Raw genomic sequence first — 16,993 nt, forward strand, 5'->3', positions numbered from 1 at the left:
TTAAGATGATACTTACTGTTGTGGTCACAGCAGCCCGCTGTGTTTTCCTCGTCTGTATCTGCCACTCCCCCTGTCTGTCTCACTTCACACCTGGTCCTCATCTGCAATCACGCTCACCTGGTCTTCACCTCCAATCAACTCCCCTTCATAACCCGTGGATTCCTTGCTGTTGGCGCCGGATCGTCCTATGCGCTACCGTGGTAACTATAACGTACCTGGCTCCAGTTTACTGTTCCCTCGCTCTCGCTTACTCGTCTCTTGTTTCTTGTTGCCTGTAGCTGTTGACCACAACCTAACTTTTGTTTTTCCTCTGCCTGCAGTATCCGGACCACTCTCTCCAGCTTCCCGGCTTTGGTCTCCCCCTGGCTCCCTCACCCACTACCTGCTTCCCCTCACCATATATATAATAAACCTTTTTTATATAAATCCTACTTCGTCTCTGTCTGCTCTTGGGTCCAGCATCGTAACCGTAACAGAACGATCCGGCCAAGATGGACCCAGCGGACATCGGAAACATTCGTGGAGCTCTCGCCGCCCAAGGCTCTCAGGTGGCGGAGCACAGCCAAGCTCTCCGGGACGCTATGGAGGCTTTTAAGAATCTCGCTACCCGAGTCACACAGATGGGTGACCAATTGGACTTACTGGTACCTCCCACCACAGCGCCTCCACTACCAGCGGCACCCCCGCCTGCTCTCACTTCCCCGTTACACCTGCCACGAGCTCGTGAGCCATTTATTCCTGCGCCAGAGCGCCATGCTGGGGACATGGGTACGTGCAGAGACTTTTTGATTCAGTGTTTCCTAGTTTTCAGACAGCAGCCTCTCACCTATCCCACAGAAAAGGCTAAGATCGCTTACATTATGGGGTCACTTAAGGGTAATGCACTAGTGTGGGCTTCAGCATTATGGGACAGTGATTCCCCAGCTAATGACAATTTTGACCTTTTTGTAGCAGAGATGAGGAAAGTGTTTGACCATCCAGTAGAGGGAGGGGACGCCGCCAAGCGGCTTATTTCTTTACGTCAGGGCTCCCGCAGTGTAGCTGAGTTCTCCGTTGAGTTCAGGACCTATGCAGCCAGGTCAGGCTGGAACGACAAGTCACTACGTGGGCTTTTTCTTTCCGGTCTCAGTGAGACAATCAAGGATGAGCTGGCTACTAGGGAGGAAGCTGACACTCTCGATGAAATAATTTCCCTCTCTATCCGGCTGGATAATCGCCTACGCGAGCGGCGTAGGGAGAAGGCGGGCAGCTCCGTGCCTCCGGTTTTCGCTGCTTTCTGTTCCCCACTCTTCCCTAAGACTGCCCTCTCTGCCCCCGTGACGCGTGCTGTCACTGAAGAGGAGCCCATGCAGCTGGGTCGCACACGTCTCACCCAGGCAGAGCGGCTTCATCGGATTAAGACCGGAGTGTGTCTGTACTGTGCGCTGCCCGGGCATCTCATCTCCACCTGTCCGTCACTGCCAAAAGACAGGGCTCGGCAGTGAGGCTCGGGGCCCTGCTGAGCCACGCCCCCTCCGTCCCCGATTCTCACTGTTCTCGCTCACTGCTGGATGCAACTCTCCTGTCCCTCGGGCATTCCTTTCCTGTGTCAGCCCTGGTGGATTCTGGAGCGGATGAGAACTTCATTGATGCGGGCTTCGCGTCTCAGGTTGGCATTAAATTGGAACAATTACCCTCTCCCTTAAATGCTAACGCCTTAGACGGCCGTCACCTGGCCCTTATTACCCACCGTACTAAGCCCCTTGAATTAATTGTTTCTGGCAATCACCACGAGATACTTCTGTTTCATGTCATCCTGTCTCCCCTCACTCCCCTGGTGCTGGGGTACCCCTGGCTCAAGCTTCACAATCCCCAATTTGACTGGTCTTCTGGCAAGGTGGTGAGTTGGAACACGTTTTGTCATTCCACCTGCTTACAGTCTGCCCTGTCTCCGGCAGTGGGAGATGTTCTCTTGCCCAAGGAACCTCCCGACCTCTCCTTGGTTCCCCAAATTTATCATGACCTGGGAGAGGTATTTAGTAAGTGTCGTGCGCTCACCCTGCCTCCTCATCGCCCCTATGACTGTGCCATTGATCTCCTCCCCGGCGCCCCTTTGCCCAGTAGTCGCCTTTATAACTTGTCCCGTCCTGAGAGGGAGGCCATGGAGAAGTACATTAAGGATTCTCTTTCGGCTGGCCTCATGAGACCCTCCTCTTCTCCTGTTGGTGCAGGTTTCTTTTTTGTGGCCAAAAAGGACAAGTCACTTCGCCCATGCATTGATTTCAGGGGTCTCAATAACATTACTGTGAAGAACAAGTATGCGTTGCCCCTCATCAGTTCCGCATTCGAGCCACTGCAGGGCGCCACAGTCTTCTCCAAATTGGACCTACGTAATGCCTATCATCTGGTGCGCATCCGTGAAGGCGATGAGTGGAAGACGGCCTTTAACACCCCCCTCGGCCATTTTGAGTATCTCGTCATGCCTTTCGGCCTAACTAATGCCCCTGCTGTGTTCCAGAACCTGGTTAACGACGTCCTCCGGGACTTTCTCAACCGCTCAGTTTTTGTCTATTTAGACGACATCCTGATTTTTTCCCGCAATCAGAAGGAACACGTCCAGCATGTCCGGCAAGTTCTTCAACGGCTGTTGGAGAACAAGCTATATGTGAAGGCCGAGAAGTGTGAGTTCAGTGTCACCTCTGTATCCTTCCTGGGGTTCATCATTGAGAGCGGGCAAGTGAGGACCTGCCCCGAGAAGGTCATTGCAGTGACTGACTGGCCCATCCCCGATTCCCGCAAGAAACTGCAGCAGTTTCTGGGGTTTGCCAATTTTTACCGGAGGTTCATCCGTGACTACAGCAGGGTGGCAGCCCCTCTCACTCATCTCACCTCCCCTGCCCGCCCTTTTGCCTGGACGCCTGAAGCGGAGGCTGCCTTCTCTAGGCTTAAGGAGCTTTTTTCGTCTGCCCCCATTCTCATCCAACCGGATCCCTCCAGGCAGTTCGTTATGGAGGTTGATGCATCTGACACTGGGGTGGGGGCGGTCCTGTCCCAGCGCTCGGCCTCTGATGAGAAAATTCACCCCTGCGCTTTTTTCTCTCGCCGGCTGGTTCCTGCTGAGCGGAATTATGATGTGGGTAACAGAGAGCTGCTGGCTGTGAAACTGGCGTTGGAGGAATGGCGGCACTGGCTTGAGGGGTCAGAACAGCCGTTCGTGGTATGGACTGACCACAAGAATTTGTCTTACATCCAGACAGCCAAGCGATTGAATTCCCGCCAAGCCCGGTGGTCCCTGTTTTTTGGGCGTTTCAATTTCTCCCTCACCTACCGGCCCGGTTCCCGTAACGTCAAACCAGACGCCCTCTCCCGCCAATTTGGCACTGTAGACACACCGGGTCCCCCTGACACCATCCTCTCTCCTTCCTGTCTCAGGGTGGCTGCGGTTACCTGGGAGATAGAGTCCCTCATCCGGGAGGCCCAAATCACTGAACCAGACCCGGGCAACGGCCCTCCTAACCGCCTCTTTGTCCCCAGTTCGGTGCGCTCCCAGGTTCTGGTGTGGGGTCACACATCGCGTTTTGCCTGTCACCCTGGCGTGGGTCGCACCCTGTCACTCCTTAAGAGGTACTTTTGGTGGCCAGCGATGGACGCTGACACCCGGGCTTTCGTGCTGGCCTGCACGGTTTGTGCTCGGGCCAAGTCCTCCCATCAACCCCCTGCTGGCCTGCTTCGCCCGCTTCCTGTTCCTGGTCGGCCCTGGTCTCACATTGGCCTGGATTTCGTCACTGGTCTTCCCCCCTCTAATGGCCATACAGTCATCCTCACAGTTGTGGATAGGTTCTCTAAGGCTGTTCATTTCATTGCCCTCCCTAAGCTCCCCTCTGCCACCGAGACTGCCCAGCTGCTCGTGCAGCATGTGTTCCGCCTCCACGGGATTCCCACGGACCTCGTCTCCGACCGCGGCCCCCAATTCATCTCCCAGGTGTGGAAAGCCTTCTGCCGTGCGCTGGGGGCCTCTGTCAGCCTGTCATCAGGGTACCAGCCGCAGACTAATGGGCAGGCGGAGAGAGCGAATCAGGATCTTGGAACCGCGCTGCGTTGTGTGGCTGCCCGCAACCCCTCTGCCTGGAGCGACCATCTCTCTTGGATCGAGTATGCCCACAACTCCATGTCCTGTGCAGCCACCGGCATGTCCCCGTTTGAATGTTCCCTGGGGTACCAACCGCCCTTGTTTCCGGCTCAGGAGGACGACATCTCCGTTCCCTCAGTACAGCACCATCTCCGCCGCTGCCGCAGGGTGTGGAAGGGCGCGCGCACCGCTCTGCTGCGCTCCGCTGAGCAGAACCGGCGCACGGCTGATCGCCACCGGGCTCCCGCTCCTGCCTATCGGGTGGGTCAGCAGGTGTGGTTGTCCTCCAAGGACCTTCCCTTACAGACTGGCTCTAAGAAGTTAACCCCTCGTTTTGTGGGGCCCTTCCCTATTGTCTCCGTCATCAACCCCTCTGCGGTCACACTCAAGCTGCCCCCAGCCATGCACGTCCACCCAACCTTCCATGTCTCTCGTCTAAAGCCAGTCTCCACCAGCCCTCTCTCCCCCCCGGCCGTTGCCCCCCCTCCTCCCCGGGTGATTGACAACCACCCAGCATACACCGTCCGGCGGTTGCTGGACATTCGGCGTCGGGGCAGAGGGCATCAGTACCTCGTGGATTGGGAGGGTTACGGTCCTGAGGAAAGGAGCTGGGTTTCGCGGGGTCTCATTCTCGACCCCTCTCTCATCCGGGATTTCCATCTGGCTCATCCAGAGAAGCTTAGGCCGCCTGGAGGCGTCCATTGAGGGGAGGGTACTGTTGTGGTCACAGCAGCCCGCTGTGTTTTCCTCGTCTGTATCTGCCACTCCCCCTGTCTGTCTCACTTCACACCTGGTCCTCATCTGCAATCACGCTCACCTGGTCTTCACCTCCAATCAACTCCCCTTCATAACCCGTGGATTCCTTGCTGTTGGCGCCGGATCGTCCTATGCGCTACCGTGGTAACTATAACGTACCTGGCTCCAGTTTACTGTTCCCTCGCTCTCGCTTACTCGTCTCTTGTTTCTTGTTGCCTGTAGCTGTTGACCACAACCTAACTTTTGTTTTTCCTCTGCCTGCAGTATCCGGACCACTCTCTCCAGCTTCCCGGCTTTGGTCTCCCCCTGGCTCCCTCACCCACTACCTGCTTCCCCTCACCATATATATAATAAACCTTTTTTATATAAATCCTACTTCGTCTCTGTCTGCTCTTGGGTCCAGCATCGTAACCATAACAACTTACAAGCACGCATGCAAGTGTTTGGGTATTGTTTCACGAGCTACAACAAATTTAGAAACGAGATCAAGTAAACAAATATAATGAGAAATAGGAATAGAACATTTAAATAATATGTAAGCATATATTCTCCTTTGTCTTTTCTGTCTCTCTGTTATATGATATTGTAATAATCATGTAATTTTTGAATAAAAACCAGTAAAATGTTCCGCGAGTCTCTGTCACAGTAGATTAAGTTGTGAAATCAGGACCTAAGTAGGGTTGTTTTTTACCCAGCAAGAGAGCCGCCTCGAGGAGAACACAACGTAAGTAAAGACATCTTGGCATCGCCTACACGCTGACAACACAACACTTACATAATATCATACACCTAATCTTTAAAAGTAAAAGAATAGGTTATAATACCTTCATAGGTTTAAACGAAGATGTTTAAAGTCTAATAAATAGTATATCTGTTCTATTGTATTGAAGGGTGGTTTACAAACTAAGTTACGTACAACTTATAAACAATAAACTTGTAAATTGAAACCTTCATTCTAACATAGCGAAGGATTTTCAGAAGCAATATTTTAAAGGGTTAATAGTTTAGCGGAGGTCGGCTTCATCCTAGGAAGAGGTGGCTCTGATAAAATAGAAACTTTACACACAGTGGTATATATTTAATAGTGTACTTTATTTACACGTAAGAGTCGAGGAAGGTCCAGGGGTTAAATCCAGGGCTAAAAATAATAAAGGTGGCAGGGGTTCGTGTCTCTTGAAGGGACTATGGTGAGAGGAGAGTGTTCTGTATGATAGGACATAACTAAGAAACTTTTGATACTAGCTTTTCATTTAGATTAGACTTTTATAGTTGAAATCGTAATACTACATTCTAAATACTAATATTATATTGTAACAACAGTATAAATTAACAGTGCTGTAAAAACGACTGTTCGTATGCATAACAAATCACAGTGGGTTACTATGGTTTCCTCCGTGTCACTGTCTATTAGCTCTCTTTTCTCTTTTAGAATTTCCACCTGTGTCCATAATAAGCCCACACTGTAAACTATTCAAGATTCAAGATTCAAGAAGTCTTTATTGTCATTGTGTGTTTTGCACACAACAAAATTTCTGCCGACGGCTCCAGCTTGCACAGTAAAAACATAAAGATATAAAAAATATACATAAATAAAACAAATACTGTCTGCAAATATTATGCAGATGCATATATTCACTTCCACTCATTTACACACACACCCCATCTGTCCAGGTCCCACACACACACACACACACACACACACACACACACACACACACACACACACACAAAGTGCTAAAGTAGCATGTTTGCAGTGGGAGACATATTGAAGTATGTGGTTGTGGGTTCGCAGTCTGGTTGGGGGAGGTAATGAGTTTGTAGTGGGGGGTAATCTCTTTCACAGCTCTGGGGAAGAAGCTGTTCTTTAGTCTGTTTGTTTTGAAATTTAGATATCTGTACCTCTTCCTAGATGGCAGAGGTACAAACAGTCCGTAGCCCGGGTGGTTGGGTCAGATGCGATACACCTGGCCTTCTTCTGGAGGCGGCTGATGTATAGTGAGTCCAGATTTGGGAGAGGACTCCCCACTATTCTCTGAGCCGTTTTCACCACCCGGGCCAGATCCTTCCTGTCCTTTGCCGTGCAGCTGCCATACCACACTGTCACGCTGAGACAGAGGATGCGCTCTATTGTGGACCTGTAAAAGTTCACGAGCAGGCGAGAGGAGAGTCCAGCCCTTTTAAGCTTCCTGAGGAAAAAAAGTCTCTGTTGGGCCTTCTTCACCAGGTGTGAAGTGTTCAGAGACCAGGTCAGGTCAGAAGAGATGTGGATGCCCAGGAATTTGATGTTGTTGACACGGTCCACTTCCTCCCCGTGTATGAGGAGAGGAGCGTGTTCCGTCTTCCTTGACTTCCTGTAATCTACAATGACCTCCTTGGTCTTGCTGTTGTTGAGCAGCAGATTGTTCTCTGAACACCATCCTGTCAGGTGCTGGATCTCCTCTCTGTAGTGAGTCTCGTCGTTGTCCGAGATGAGACCCACCACGGTGGTGTCGTCCGCGAACTTCACGATCATGTTTGTTGGGTGGGTGGCAGAACAGTCGTGGGTAAAGAGGGTGTAGAGGGCTAGACTGAGCACACAACCCTGCGGTGTGCCTGTGTTCAGGATCAGAGAGGATGATGTGCGATCCCCTATTCTCACCACCTGAGACCTGTTGGTTAGAAAGTCTCTTATCCAATAACACAGCGATGCGGGCAGCCCCAGGTTGTGCAGCTTCAGTGTCAGCTTGTCCGGGATAACAGTGTTAAACGCTGAGCTGAAGTCAACGAATAGCATCCTGACATAGGTGTTTGGATGCTCCAGGTGGGTCAGTGCGCCATGAAGTGCTATGGAGACTGCGTCCTCTGTGGAACGGTTCCCCCTGTAGGCAAACTGATGAGAGTCCAGGCCTACAGGGATGACGTCCATGATGTATTTAAGGACGAGCCTCTCAAAGCACTTCATGATTATTGGGGTGAGGGCGACTGGGCGATAGTCATTTAAGCAAGTAACAGCAGACTTTTTGGGCACAGGTACAACTATTGCGGATTTGAGGCAGAGAGGGACTGAAGCAAGCAGCAGGGAGCGGTTGAATATGTCCAGAAACACCCCCGCCAGCTGCTCGGCACACGTTTTCAAAGTCCGGCCTGACACCCGGTCTGGTCCTGCAGCCTTATTAATATTGATCCTCCTAAGGCAGGAGCTCACCTGGTGCAGCTGCAGGATGAGAGGCTGATGCTGATGCTGCTCCTCCAGCCGGGGAAGATGTACAGTTTCTCCACTGTGCGGTGTTTCGAAACGGGAGAAAAAACTGTTCAGGGTGTCAGGCAGGGTGGGGTCATGGCTGACCTGCCGCTCGCTGGGCTTGTAGTCTGTGATGGACCTGATCCCTCTCCACATGTCCCGTGGGTTGTTATGCCGGAAGTGATCCTCGATCCGCTGTTTGTACTGGTGCTTAGCCAGCTGGATGCCCTTTTTAAGATCCCTCCGGGCTGCGCTGTAAGCCAGTCTATCACCGACCTGAAAGCGGCGTCCCGGGCCCTGAGCAGAGACCGCACCGTACTGTCCATCCACGGTTTTTGGTTTGGAAAAACCCTGATAGTCTTTGTGGGAAGAACAGCATCAGTACAGAACTGCACATAATCCAGGACAGATGATGTGTACGCCTCCAGGTTTGAATCATCCTTGAACACCTTCCAGTTGGTGTTTTCAAAACAGTCCTGTAGGGTGGATGATGCTTCCTCCGACGATAGCTGAACTGTTCTGGTGATGGGTTTGGTTCTGCAGATCACTGGTGTGTAGGCAGGGAGCAGCTCCACAGAGATGTGGTCTGACATGCCCAAATGAGGAGCTGCTACAGCTCTGTAGGCTCCTGGTATGTTGCAGTAGACTTGGTCCAGTATGTTGTTTTCCCTGGTTGGAAAGTTGATTTGTTTCTTAAATTTGGGAAACACTGCCTTAAATTCCATGTGAATAAAGTCCCCAGCCACAATCACAGCCGCCTCCGGGTGTGCATTCATCTGCCCGCTGACCAGGCAGTACAGATACTCCAAAGCTAAATTAGCCAGCCCGTGGTGGAATGTAAACAGCCACGATTATGATGGCGCAGAACTCTCTGACCAGCTTAAATGGCCTGCATTTCACAGCCAAGTACTCAAGATCAGGAGAGCAGAATGTCTTTATTATGTTTGTGTCCATACACCAAGAGTTGTGTACATACAGCGCCAAACCTCCGCCCCTCCGTTTAGCCGAGGCTGCCGTTCGGTCCGCCCGGTACACTGAGCGTTCTGCTAGCTCAACCGCCGTGTCCGGGATGTTTTCATCCAGCCAGGTCTCCGTGACAATTGCCACACAGCTGTCCCTTTTTCCGGCGACGACCTGCAGTCTTATCTCGTCCATTTTGTTGGTAAGAGACCTGGCATTTGTAAGGAATAGACTCGGAAGAGCCGGCTTTTATGGGTTAGCTTGTAGCCTCTGACGTAGACCGCTACGTTTACCTCTCTTCCGGCGTCTCCATCTCCTAGGCCACCGAGTGGGGATGGTGGGGGTCGGAGTTGTGCGTTGTATCTCCGGTGGAATAAAGTCCAGTTTCGGGGGTGGGTGAAGTCCAAATTGTGTGCCAATGCTCAATAATTCAGCAGTGCTGTACTGAACCAGAGCCTCCGGAAGTAAAACACATAGAGAAATGATATATACAAAAAGGAGAAGCTGAGAGCCTCGAGCGGCCGCGTATACACGCGCCGGCATCTTTTTAATCTTTATCTTCATCTTTATTGTCATGTAAATTAACAGTACAATACTGGCAGCTGTGTTTCCAGGGATACACTGTACATTTTACAGTTCCCCTACTGTTTTCTATTTTACTGTATGTTACTGTAATAAAAGCATGTACTGAATTACAGCACATTACAGGTGTTTTTTTCAGGATTGTTACAGTATACCACTGGCAGCAGGTTTGCCAGTGGTATACTTAATGTAAACCTATGCTCATTACTGTTATAATAAAACACATTAATTATAGTGCTATATAAAGTCACAGTAATCAGGGTAGTCACAATGTTGTTGTTTTTTTCATTAACTGTGGCATTTCATTAGCCTGGTCCAACCAGACCATCGTACTTAATTTCATTTGTACAGAAGGTCTGGAAGTGCTGTAATTGGCAAACGTTCACTCACTTGGAGGCGGGTGTCTGTTGAAGTTTAAAACTATTGGATCTGCCCAGTGCCACTCTGGATTAGCCAACCAATCGCATCACGTTTGGTCGTCACGTGTGTCATGAGCCGGCTCTTGACGGTGCGTTCCAGTTAGACAGGGAACTCGGAAATGTCCGACTTCACTACATATTGTAGTCTATGAATCTACCGGTACCTGGCAACAGTAACTTGTTAGAGCCTAACATTTAGTTATTTGGACGAGAAAGGTTTTAGGCGTCCATACTTTCGCGAGCAGATGCACTGGAACACAGACAGGTCAGAACTCGGAACTACCAAGTCGGAAATCTCCTTCTTCCGAGTATAAAGGAACGCAGCATTCAACTGAAACTGGAGCGCGACTTCGACGTCATCGTTCTCAGCCACTCGCTCTGTTCGCTGATTGGACGGCTGTAGATTCTCCGGAGAATCTGGGAAATGCGCTGTACACCCAGACTGACTACTGAAGGGAAAATGAAATTTGGCCGGAAGTAGGCGGGCGGGCGGAGCCAGGCTAGCATTTCATCATACTCCCAAATACAATACCATGCAGTCACTTTTGTAAATAGAGCATATTACTGGATTAAAGCCAATTACTGTTTATCGATTAGGCACTGTCTTCACTATAACCCTGATTAGCATTTACTGAATGAGTAAGTCAATTAAAATGCAGCAATGAAAAAATTTGTACAAGAAGAGAAAATATCAATTATGTAATGTTTATTTTTCATAAGCATCAACTGCACATATTCAACAATATTTCAACTAAATTTATGGGCAGTTCACTCAATATTGGAAAAGCAAAACAATTCAAAAAAACATATTTTCCTCCTCCTGGAGTATTATCTAGTCATACAGATCCTTTGGTGTGTAATAAAATATTAAATGAAAATAAATAATTAAATAATCATATCTTAACATAAAGAGAAGGCCCTGAGTCCTAAAAAAGAGCTTATCAAGTGTCTGCTCAGATTTTGCTGACTGTTTTATGAACAATTACATTGAAAAGGCCAAACAGAACATATAGGGGAGAGTGGCCTGAGTTGTGCCAGTGGGGAAGTTGTGCCACCCCTTGTTTCTAGAAAACCATAGAAGAAATTGGAAATGTGACCACATATTTAAGAAGAGCCATCCATTTGACTCATCCTGTAAATAAGGGAGAAACATGGAATAAGATATAAGCACATTTAAGCTAAGAAAATGTGTTTTGCCTTTCAATGTCAAATTTCCATGATCAAGGTTTTTTGATTATTGTGTCTGAACAATTATAGACAGGTTTGAAAACATTTGACACATGTTTTAGTGCTTTAGTATGCTACACTTTGTGTCTATACAGTATAGTTAGCACGATGTCAGCTCTAAACTGCTGCATTATGCTTATTACCCAAAATTCTGGGGTTGGGGGGATTTGTGCCAGAGGGCCTGGGATGAGTTATAAGTAAGTAAGTAAGTAAAATGTATTTATAAAAGCACATTTATAAATGTTTGCACTGTCCAAAGTGCTGAACATAGTGCATTCAGTAGTGTACAGGTGGTTCAGATTAATCCTGCTATTAGAAATTAATCTGAAGATTAATAATACCTTAATAATTTATTAAAGTTCAAAGGGGCACCACCATTCATTTTAAGAATGGAAAAATAATAGCAAATTGTCTCGTTTAATCAATGATTTATTCTCAAATGTTGATTAGTTTAATGTTCAGTTAAATAAATCAATATTAATAAATCCTAGTCTCAATGATAATTTCCATAAAATAATGTAATCAAATAATTACTATTATAAATTTGGTAATATGATCTTAACACTGAAAGCTACAGAATCCTTGTACTTGTTGGTTGCGGACTTCCCAATAATATTCACACAAATGAATGACAGAAACTTCTAGTTACAAAAGAAAATGCATGTAATTTATTAACATAAAGTAAATAAATTCCAACACATTTAAAAACCACCAAACTGAAGCACACAGTGTGTGTGTGTGTGTGTGTGTGTGTGTGTGTGTGTGTGTGTGTGTGTGTGTGTGTGTGTGTGTGTGTGTGTGTGTGTGTGTGTGTGTGTGTGTGTGTGTGTGTGAGTGTGAGTGTGGGGGTGCAGGTCTGTGGATGCAAATTGAGTGTGTGAGTGTGGGGGTGTGAAAAACCTTTGTCGGTACCACCTTGCTTTATGTACAAGGTCAAGATCTCAAAGTATGTAAACCCGATTACCAAAACGACAATGAATAGTTCAAATCAGTACACATACATTTCCAAGTTAACAGTCTTTCAAGCCATGTGTTCTTTGCTAAGCTAAGTTAACTGCCCAGTGGTTCATACGATACCAGATGATGATACACAGCGTTTGTTGCAGTGTGAGAGGTTCTGGATCCTTTGGCATGAAACAGGGGTTTTGCTTCGCGGGTCGGTCTTGATGCAGTTCGGATGAACTGGTGCTTTCAAAATCAAATCAAATCAGTTTTATTTGTATAGCCCAAAATCACAAACACATTTGTCTTAGTGGGCTTTACATTTCATACAATATGATATATGATACAATATGATACAATATGACACCCTGCCCTTACACCCTTAGCTCGGCTGAGAAAAACTCCCAGTAAAGACCCTTTACCGGGAATAAAAAAATTGAAGAAATCTCAGGGAGAGTCGACAGAGTAAGGGACCCCTCTCCTAGGACGGACATGCTTCTTTCTGGATCTTCAGTAGCAGCATGCTAACTGGCGTGGTTGCCTCTGGGCTACAGTTGTAGCTCTTAGCTTGATTCTTAGCTTCTTCGTCTTAAGGGTCTGGTCTTGGTGGGCGCTTGGTTCGTTCCCTGGTTCTTCTGGTTCTTCTTTGGGTTGCTTGGAGCAGCCGGTTGGATCCTTGTTCCTCTTTGGTTGAGAGGACCTTCACTGCTGTTTGGACAGGCCGTGGTGTAGGGCTTGGATCAGGGAGAGCAGAGAACAACGGGCCTTGCCCGGGTCCAGGAGTTGGAGAGTCCCCCTTCCAGTATGGAAGTTGGGGCAGGAGAGAGCGTGCTAGCCTCCTTTTTGGTAGGCCAAGCATGAGCGTTCCACCACCTCCGATGGTGGTTGAAGAGGAGAGAGAGCGGTGGAGGCGAGGAGAAGAAAAGGACTGAGCACCTCGGATGGTGCTTGAAGAAGAGACGGGCTGCACCACTCCGTTCGGAGATGCAGAGACAAAGAGACTGAGCTGTACTAGCTCACTAGCTGTTATCATACAGCATAAGACTTCTGACCAATGGCAGAAGAGACATGGGGGGGGGGACATCCTGGCTTGGGCTGGCTAGGACAGAGGGACTGATAGGTGTGAAAACACAGATAAAAGCCTTGGCTTCAGGCAGAGGAATGTTGGGGGTTTTGACACCAACATTTTGCTGTAGAGTCAGAAACAAAGTCTTAGGGGCACTTTACACGACAACACGAAACGGTGCAAACGCGGAAAAATTCCTGCGGTTGCACTATATAATTTACAGGAAAACAGCAAACGCAGGCATGAAACCGCATTTGAGATCACCTCCCAGGGAGGATTTTTTGGAAAACTTAACGGTTTTGTTTTCCTGTAAACACCGAAACCATTTCCCCTGATATCGCTGACGTCACGGCTCCACCCTCACACATGCGTAGTCTATAACATTTGCTGTCAAAATACCCACAAGCGAGTTATAAAGTTAGAAGGCAACATGAACGGTGTCTCCACGGCACCATCACTGTGATCAGCGGAGAGTGTTGTGCAGCGCTAAAATATAGGCTAACACTCGCCAATTTAGTCCAAGCGATTACCGCAGTAAGTTATTGAGACCACCCGCCACTTTGGCTGGGGAAAGATTTGTGCTCTGCCTGTTTTTCTAGCTAAATAAACGTGTGTCACTTCTATATGCCAGGGACACGGCTCTCTCTACATTAAAAACACTATCAGCGTGCAGCGGTTAAGCTAGCGGCTACTGTTCAACAAAAGGAGCATTAAGGCTACGGCTTCAAAGTAAAAGCATTTCACTGGCTAAACATTAATAGCATTTCACTGGACACACGTGCGTTGACTTTTATTTTGAAGTACGCCTAACAGGAAGGTATCCGCTCACGAAGCCCCTACACTATCAGCAAGTCTTCTGTTTTTACGAGTTCAATGTGGTGAAATAAGAGGACAGAAAGCTTGTCTTTTACAATATTTGTAACCCCAAGCTTACACCAACTGCTTTATGAACGTTAGTGGCATTAATTTTCGGTTACAGTAAGGTTTTATGCATCAAATTGTACCGGAAGAGCTATCTACTAGGCTGTGTCACCGCTGACTATTGGCTTGGCACTGCTGCTACAGCGATTTCGGCCCGTTTCCTCTGAAAACTTGTGTACGGGTGAAGATGTCAGATAAATTGTGTCTGAACAGGGGTTTTTTTTAAACCAAAAACTGGAAAACTGTCACGTTTTCACAGTGTAAAGTGCCCCTTAATTCACTTTAGAGTCAAAAGTCTTAATGAATGAATGAACCCATGTACATAATCACTACAGTAGTTACAAAATGAAGGTAAAATAACAATAACAAAAGTAAAAGACATTAAGCCCAGACATCAACATATAAACAAAGATAGTAGTGCAGAGGTAAGATAGTTAATGGGGAGGAAAAAACAGGGTGTACTCTTGGGTTTTGAGCCTTGATTTAAAGGCAGCAATGGAAGGGGAATCGCATATGCCAGGTGGCAGTTGGTTCTACAAGGGCGGAGCAGCTAGTGCAAAGTACATTTCTGAGAGTTGTGCCATTGGCATGGCTGTATACGCTGGTCACCAAAAGAAAGTGATTGTCTACAGTAGCTCAGAAGAGACTGACATCTCCATTCCACTTAACGACACCACTGATGAGCCAGAGCCTTGAAGCCTGGCAATTAACTGCGATTGATTCTCATCAGAGAGATTTGTTAATGCCCTGAGGATAATCCCCTTGATTTCAACTTCTAAAGTAGCCGTTGACCTATAATGAGAGGAAAGAATGGTGGAGAACAATTATTGCCATGCAACCAACAGTGTATTCAGGCAAGGGATAGTAATCCAGCAGACTCTCTTGGTTAACACAGTAGTAGCTTTTCTGACTCTGTGTAAGGTAATGAACACCTACTGTATAAATGGGAGATGCACAGCCAGGTATTTCTCAGCAATAAAATGTACTACTGAATCTCTAAAAATGAGCATTACTTTAATTTGTCCCACGACAAGCCCCTCCTCACAATCTTCCATCACAACCAATATGTTCTTTTTGAAGTTTGTACCTTTCACATTCACTTCATTGGCTATGAGAGTGTTGTCTGGCTCAAAAGTATGATGTGCAACTGATTCTCTGATGTTGTCATTGTAGTCCCCCAAGAAAAACTCAGTGCCCTTCTCCACAACAGCTGGTGGGAAGAAGTTGCCAGCACTCAGAAAAGCCTGATGCCTCTCTGCAAGTGTTGAGGGAAGGTTCTCTAAAGGAATACTTCACCCATATGAAACCAGCGTTCTATCATTATAAAATAACTATTATAATATTATGAATGAGGTTTTTCTTCCCTCAGTCTTCCCTTAGTCTTCCCTTGGCCCAGCTGTCCTGTTAATCCTAACCCTTACTGTGATGTCACAAGAAGAAAACTGTAGGGTTAGTGACAGTGAGACAGTGAGACCATAAAACACTCTTTCTGCCTTTTCTCAGGCTAAGATGATCCAATTTAATTTTTTTTGCACATTTATACTAAATAGGATCTCCGAGTTCAATACACCTTCATATTCCAACCGGTGAAGTAGGCCTTTAAAGTTTCAGTAAGCGGAATGGTCAGTTTGGCTAACTTCCTGTCACTGACTGCAGTTAACAGTCCCCTCCCTCGTCCCCATGTCACCACATTAATGCACTGCTTCAAACAGCGAGCATCATCTCAGATAAGTAAGTGTGATAAAACATGATAAAAACCATCAAAACAGACATTGGGAAGGATTTTTACCTGCTCCGCCATTGTAGGCACATTCACCCATCTGTCGCTCTGCGCGTGCACCGGCAGTGAGACGGGTGCCGGTTTGTAGCGTTCTCTCTTGTGATTGGATATCAGTTTCGGAATCCCCGAAAAGTTTATTTGCTGATCACATGCAGAGCGGGTGACTGAGAGATCGGCTTTATGAAACGCGCACACTATGTAAATGATCACTGTATGAATAAAGAGCGATTTAACACTTATATTAACATAAATAAATTGCTTGCTTCACCTTTAAGTTATGCAATTTCCTTGCACACTTTAAAATATGTATGCTTACTCGCAAATCGTAAGGTCCACAGACGAATGAGAGGCCCAAAGTGCACAAGATCTGGATAATGAGCGATATAATGATGTGTTGGCTTCATTGGATGATTCGGAAAGACGTGCTGTCTGAAATACAAATACTCATCAATAAGGACTCTTAAATAGCCTATTTGGCCAGTTGAAATGGCGGGTATACAGATCAACTCCACAATCTCTCGGAGTTGTAGAACCAATTTCCATACTTTGTTATGATTTGGACTGACTATTTTCTCTCCAATCAAAACTGGCAACGTTCTGAGCAAACACCAGTTTTGCACAGCATGCCCGCTGTCACTGTCTGGATTTACCTCACAGGGTTTATTGTTTGCATCGTTACCTAGATAATGGAACTGGTTCATTCTACGATTCAACTCAGTATAAGTGAACTCCTTGTCTACTTTGACAAGATGCTTTATGTACAAAGCAAGATCATATGACCTCTGAACACGATCTCTGTATGACTGTGGGGTCATGCTAGTAGCCCTAGCAATAGGATTGGTCTCAAACGTTTTTCTGTCAATTTCACAGTATCTGCAGACATTCCGACTCCTGCTGAAATTCTCAAAAAAGTCCCCAATGTTGTGTGAGCCTAGGTTGTCACCTGCAATGGCACACATGGTTACTTTGCAGGCAAATCAATGCCACAACCTCAAGGTCTTTAAGCAGTGTG

This window comes from Ammodytes marinus (genome assembly GCF_949987685.1).
Source record: "Ammodytes marinus genome assembly, chromosome: 10".
In the NCBI taxonomy this organism is placed as follows: domain Eukaryota; kingdom Metazoa; phylum Chordata; class Actinopteri; order Uranoscopiformes; family Ammodytidae; genus Ammodytes; species Ammodytes marinus.